Raw genomic sequence first — 6917 nt, 5'->3', positions numbered from 1 at the left:
GAAAAGAAGTTGTGTTGCACTTTTAAAACTCTTTATCCATTTACATGTTTACTTGCTGTGTAGAATTCTGTGAAAGACAAATTTGTGAAAGTAAAGGCTTGGGACAAGAAGCCAATGAAAAATAAAACATAATTAAAAAGAGTTTTGTTTGTTTCAGAATTTCTTTATTGAAGGAGATATCAAACAAGTGTTTCAGCCAGGGCCATATTAGCACCATAATACTTCAATGTGAAGATTGAGAAAGGTAAGCAAATAGAAAAACATCTATTTTTTCCAGAGACTTAAAATGCACATTGCAAAATTATTAAATGGATATGCTGACACTTCTGATTAGCTGAATAATTTTGGTTCTATATCTTCTTCATCCTTGATTTTATACTGAGACAAAGTACCACACCAATGTACCAGATAAATATATATTGAATATTAGGAGAGATCATAGGTAAAGCATTGAGCGGAGTTACTGGCTTTTCTCAAAACAATCTGGCCATCTATTTATATGTTGGCATTTAAACACTTAACTTTAACCTGTGTTCCAGTTCAATACTAAATTACATTAATTTGATTGACCAAGATGTTCTCTCTTAAAATTTCCACCAGTAGGATTAATACAGTCGACTAGGAAGAACATTACTATTGAAAATCATGATCAGCCTGACAGCAAAGGCCAGAAGTTCATTCTCACACATGGCTGAAAGAGAGACAAAAATAAGCAGACCTCAGGAACAATGATCTCCATTTAGCTAATTAATTAAACAACGTAAGGTAACTTAGGAATAAGAACACCCCGAGAGATTTTTGGTGGCTTTCAAGATCATGGATACAGTACAAAGTAAAGTCATCTTTTGATGTTAGATGAGTGGAAGCAGCTTCATTGGCATATTTTTTCCTGCTGTTTTGAAGTTAGCACCATGTTCTTATTTGTTCTGTCATAGCACAGTCCTCTCTATTTTTATTTAACCCAAAAGCACTCATAAAACCACACTATGTTAATATTCATGTTAAATATGAGTGAAAACATAACAAATGGTAGTAAAAGATAACTGTTCGAAATTCCAGTACAAATAGGCAATACTACAGGTAGTCTGATCCAAGCAGAGCTGGCATGAATTAAGCTTGCATTTCCTACACTTTCTCACCAGTGTTGCACAGAACACAGGGGCATCATTTCGGCTCACCTCCAGTTGGAGACATTAAAATACTTTAAATTTTGGCTTTAACTGACACTTTCATTGGGCTAATTATATTTTAAACTTCCACCTCAAGTTCCTGCCCCACTGTGCCATCTTCATGATTAGTGTATTCTGTGATACACGAGTGCAGACATACAAGTCTCCTACCTGAAGAGATGGAGTAGGTTGATTTACATATTTAAACATTGTAAGTAAAAGCACAAACTGCAGTGCCACACTGCATTGTGAAGGAGGACTCCAGAAGCAGGTGGGATTACTGCACTGGAAAACACACAGCAGTCAGTCTGCTAACAGACATGTGAATAAAGGTAGGGAAATGACACAATGGCTATCTAAGACCAAAAGAATTTGAGAAATACCTGCATTCAGCAGTGCAGCTATGCCCTGCAGGGGCACAGAGAACATCCTTGGTGTCTCATTCTCTGCTGGGAGTGCAGGTGAAACAGCAAAGTGGCTGACCAGAAAGGACACTCATCCACCAGCTGGCACCCAGCCAGATGAGCAGTAGTGAAGGACTCCAGAGAGTGCCTGGTTCAGCTCTCACTCAGAAAGAGGGTGCTGCTCCAAATTCTAAAACGGAAATTCTCATCACAAAAAAGAACAATAGCTCGAAGAAGAGTTTGTTGTTGAAACCATGGGACAAGACTAAAATCAGACTGGTCTCACACCTGCTAATCATAACTTCTTTCCTGTGCAAAGATTTCTGGCTGGTGATACTAAATGAGCTACTTGAAGACAGTCACATCTTGACATCACACAGACAGGGTGATAAAAATGACTGTAACATTAAAGCAGCTCAATTCTAAGTTTGCACCACTTCACCACTCAAATACTTCAGAGAAACATTTCAACATACTGAATGACAAAGAGAAGGCCTCCACTTGCCCTGAGGATCCAATCCTCTCTTGCTCTTGAGTTTTGCTAGTATATTTCCAGGGCCTGACTTTACATCTTAGATGGCTTTAGCTGCAATTATTGGACACCTCACCACTCAGGCTCCCTGCCTGTATGCAACTGCTCCAGCACAGGAGGTAGCAGACCAAATATGTGGGAACACTTCAACTGAGGCTGCCCTCCCCTCTCAGCACCACCGTGGGTGGAGATCCATTCTCCTGCTGCCACTGGCAACACAGGACACAAGTCCCTACTATAGGAACAAGTCCCACTGACCAGGGCACAAAAAAAACTCCTGGGAGTGCAGCGCCTGCTGCTATTGCAGAGACTGCCCAGCATGCTCAAGTCAGGGCTGTGGAAGACCAGCCCTGCCCAGTTATTTGCAGGGGTGATTTATCATGATGGGGCCCTGATTTGACTTTCCTGTCCCTTTGTGGGAGATCAGGCCTCCTGTACTTCTGAAACACATGAAGGGAGTGCACAAATGCAGATAGTGTTTTGTTCCTAGTCAAAAAAGCAAGATGCCACAAAGCTACTCCACAAGAGTCTTTGGTAATCCTGATCTCCATAAGCTAAAAAAGGTATTGCTTTTCTTTATTGCAAAACAGCATCAGTCAAGCCAGTCTTTACACAGTGCAGACAGGATAATGGGAAATATGTAGAGGCCTTACCCTATAATTAGGGTGCTTTCAGAAGTGTCCCTAGCTTTCCAAGCAGACAAATGTAAAGCACTGTGACTCATCAGTAGAAGGTGTGATGGCTCTCAGGAAATTTGTAAGATCTTCTTTAAATGCTGATAGGTCCTTTCCTCAATGGGATGTTAGAATTTGAAGAGCCTGATGGGGACTGAAGTGCCACAATGCTGATAAGCCAGATAAAGCTGTTTGTGCAATTGTCACCAGCCCTAAAGGCTATGAAGGAAATCTTTTACTCACCTAACCCCAGGGAAATAAATAGGTTAGTCAGGCTGAGACAGTAACGAGCTGTCCAGGATCCTTTCTCTTAATAACACACTCAGGATGGGCCAATTTAGTCACATACTTTTTAATTATTATTTTTCTATAAAAACATCCATCAGCTTATGAATAATGTCTGCCTCATGTGTACATTTCTTTCTGACCTCAACTTGGTCAGGTGAATTTGACTTTATAATTATCTTGCCTTCCCTTGGCTGGCATCAACAAGGATATCAGCTCAATTACTACCAGCCTATTCACTTTCTGCTTTCACTCAAACTTTGGTCTTCTGGAGCCAGAGCTTTTATGGAGCCAAAGGTTTCCATCCTAAGCAGTCTGTAGACAGCACTAAGACATATGCTTGTGTGTAGACTTACACATAATTCAATCTGAGATAGTTTAGGAGGGGAATGTCTCTATTTGTAACAGGAAAATGCAATTTTCACTAGGCCTTCAACATTATTCACTATTACAGCTTTCAAAGCAGATTATCACACGCCAAGAATGACAACACAATTTTACTACACCCTGTGAGCAGAAAAGGGGCAGATTTCATACTGAAAGTTTTCCAGAAGTGCTGGTCTGCCAGGGTTGCATCTGTAGAGATACAACATGCTCTCCCTAGCTTATGATTTACACACTGTACTGATGAATATACACCACAAAATAATTTAATGAAATTTATAATGTTACTTATAGACCTATTGTTCTCACACTTTGGTACAGGTAAAGTCTGTATTTACATTTTACTCTACTGTAGTCAAGACCCTGCACTAAAAATGAAATGCATTAAAGCAACTGTAACTACACATATCTATACATCAAGGAGAAATTTAAAATTAAAATTTCAAGGGAAAAAATCCTCTTGCTTACAGATGGAATAATGCTTATTTATTGAGGGAAATATCCTTATGAAAGTCAAATTACTTTTGTCCAGTAGCCAAGAACAATTCCAATTTAATTTTTCTTGTTTTTCCTAAAGCTTTTCAAGTAAAATGAAAACTATAGCAATTAAAAGTTGTGAATACAAGCTGCTTTCCACAAAATATAAAGTATGGATTTTTTAAAGCACTGACACTCATTTGTCACACACAGCACTGAATTCATATGAATGACTACAGGAACTCCAAAGGGGCCACTGTGTCTTTTCCCTGCATCAATAATCCACACACAAGGAAAGAATTTACAAAACAGAACACAAGAACTGCATGTGAAGACTGTAATACAAACATATCCACATAACTTTGTGCTTTGAAAACACACGTTTATCTGACATGTTTTTGAGCACCTAGTGTTAATCTGTCCATTAAAATCCAGCAGCCAACTGACCATTTAGTCTTCCAGTGTGTAAAATGCAACTGTCGAATACAATGTATGCTGAACAGAGGGACTTATGGTCTACTTCTTAGGATTATGGCGAAGATTAATTAATATATGTAGTGCTTTAGTTCGTGCTAAGTATTTTTCCATGGATTTAGATACAGCAGTATTCAAAGTTAGAAAGAATCCTAGCTAAACAGCTAACTCTTGTGCTAAACATGTCATCAAAATTCTCCTCCTGATTCTATTCAAGCATGCAAGGATTCAGAGAAAGAAAGATATCCTGAAAAGTCCTGTAAGAATCCCAAGTTCCAGGCCTCAGGACAGGCTGCATTACAGCAGTCCCAAGATTACTGCTGAGCTACAGCAGCCACCAAAAAGTCATTCTTCAAACAAGAACAACTGAAGCACAGCAGTGCTCTGGCTCTTGCCTTCATCTCTTACACCCAGCCCTTTCCCATCCTTCCCCCACCATATTCCCATGCCAAACTTTGTAAGGTGGCAACATAAAACCAACAGATGGGCAAAACAGCAGCTGACAAAGGCACCAGGAGGTGGCTTATCTAATATCTGTTATCATCTTATTGCAAGGGTTCCATACTGTTGTCTCCTTATCACAAAAGTTCCATACCTTCTTGGTGTTTCTCATGGACAACTCCTCAGAGCACTGGCTCTTTCTTCTTCACAAAGCAGCCAGTTCCCTTCTCCCTGACTCCAGCTCCCTTCTCAGCCAGCCACCCCACTCTTTTATAGCACTCTGCTTCTCATTGGCTACAGCTGTGGCCTGTTAAAGTCAGGCCTGTTCCTCATCTTTGATAATTGGCCCAGCTGCAACTCCTTAGGGGTAAGATTACTTTCTACACTATCTTCTTATATTCTATCCCCCTATACCTGTCCACTGCCACATTGACTTTATTTCTCAAAATCTTTCCTCAGCTGTTCTTGAAATTCTTGAGAATACAAATGAAGTAGGGGGCTTTAGTTCTTTAGGGGTTTACTTTTCCTTCATAAACCCCAAAGAATCCACAGCATCACAATGTAAGAATAATCAAAATTATGGTGAAGGCAAACAGGATGAGCTGCAGTTACTGTACTCCTGTACTCCCTTCTGTAAGTCACTATACCCCTTTTTTGGCCCAAGATTTTTGCATCATCTGCTTTCCTACAACACCCTGTTAAAACTGCTAATTATCTTGGGACAAGACACACTAAATATTTGAGAAAGAGCTACCTTACAAAGAGCACTAGTTGCTACTGTGACATTACCCACAAACAAAAACACAACTAAAATTTTACCCCGTCCACTTAAAAAAAAAAAAAAAAAATTATTCATTTCCTGGTTCTGCAGCTTGTCTCCATTTATCTGTGGTGCTGTAGCAGGGGTCCAACAGGGGCTTTAACACAACCTGGAATGGAAATACACTTAGGACAGAAAGATGCATTTCCAGGTGTCAGGAAACTATGACTTTGTACTAAAAAAAATGAAGTACACAACTGTAAACATTAAGTAGAATTTTCAGTTGAGCTGCTCTTAATCATGAAAAATGTATGCTCGCCTTTTTACCACCTGTCTGCCCTTAAAATGATTTGGGCCAGGAGATCAAAATGCTTTTCACCTGGTTTTGGTCCCATCATTTGCCATCTAAGAACGTCACGTCAGATGGAGGAGACTCAACTCTAAATTCCTAAACCTAGAAAAATATGTTCAGGTGTCTGTGCAGTCCAAGGCAGCTGTTCAACCTCTGTGTGCTAACAGAAATTTCATATCTGTGCTCTGACAGAACAGGGAGGGAGACAGACCCAAAAAGACACTGGGCTTCTGAAATAAACACCTACTTCTGAAACAAACATCTAACCATCTACAATCTTTTGCAAACAGGGCTTCTTAAAAACATAACCCAAAGAACACAAAAGCAACAAAACAGAAACAATAAAGGCAACTGATTGGGAAAAAACTGTAGGCCTGAGCCCGAGTGCCCAGGACTTCTTAGGAAAGCTCTGCAATGCCAGCTGCACTTCCGCAATTTGAGCACACAATAAACTGACAGAGAAAACACATTCATTATTCTGTACATCAGTTAAAATTACACTGAAGTCAGATTACGAGGGATTTGAAAAGTCACAGAGATGTAGATTTGTAACAATGGCCACTAAAATTGGCATTTTTCCCTCTCCTTCAAACTGTACCTTTCACTGCAGCCTTCTTTCTGTGGATGACAGCACAGAAAGAAAGAACGCTTTCTTTCTGTGAATAACAAACATACCCAAGGAACATAGAACCTCATAAGAACAAAGTGTCATCCTCTGAGGCCTGATGTCAAATGAATGAATATTCAATCAAATAAATATCTCTTATGTCCACACATTGCTGTAGTAAATTCATTTTAATATTGTAAAAAATGCTGGGAAAAAAATAAAATCTAGAATAGTTTTTCTGTTAGTCTCCATTAAATGGGCTTTCTTAATTTTCACTTTGTATCCGAAAGCCACAAAAGCCACACATGCAGTAGCTGATGTGGTGTACAACTCTTGGCCAGTCTACTTTCATTCTGTA

The 6917-nt window shown here is 39.5% G+C and overlaps 1 long non-coding RNA gene across 1 annotated transcript; it reads right to left on the bottom strand.

Annotated features, from left to right (window-relative positions):
- Window positions 1-215: 215 nt before the first annotated feature.
- LOC131560936 (uncharacterized) lies at window positions 216-5076 on the bottom strand. The gene is made up of 3 exons (XR_009275024.1): window positions 4995-5076; window positions 1553-1763; window positions 216-691 (listed from the first exon to the last, which is right to left on the bottom strand). It is a non-coding gene; the product is annotated as an uncharacterized LOC131560936 (long non-coding RNA).
- Between the last annotated feature and the right edge of the window lie 1841 nt (window positions 5077-6917).

This window comes from Ammospiza caudacuta, chromosome 8 (genome assembly GCF_027887145.1).
Source record: "Ammospiza caudacuta isolate bAmmCau1 chromosome 8, bAmmCau1.pri, whole genome shotgun sequence".
NCBI classification, from domain to species: Eukaryota; Metazoa; Chordata; class Aves; order Passeriformes; family Passerellidae; genus Ammospiza; species Ammospiza caudacuta.
This window is presented reverse-complemented; position numbering and strand designations above follow the sequence as displayed.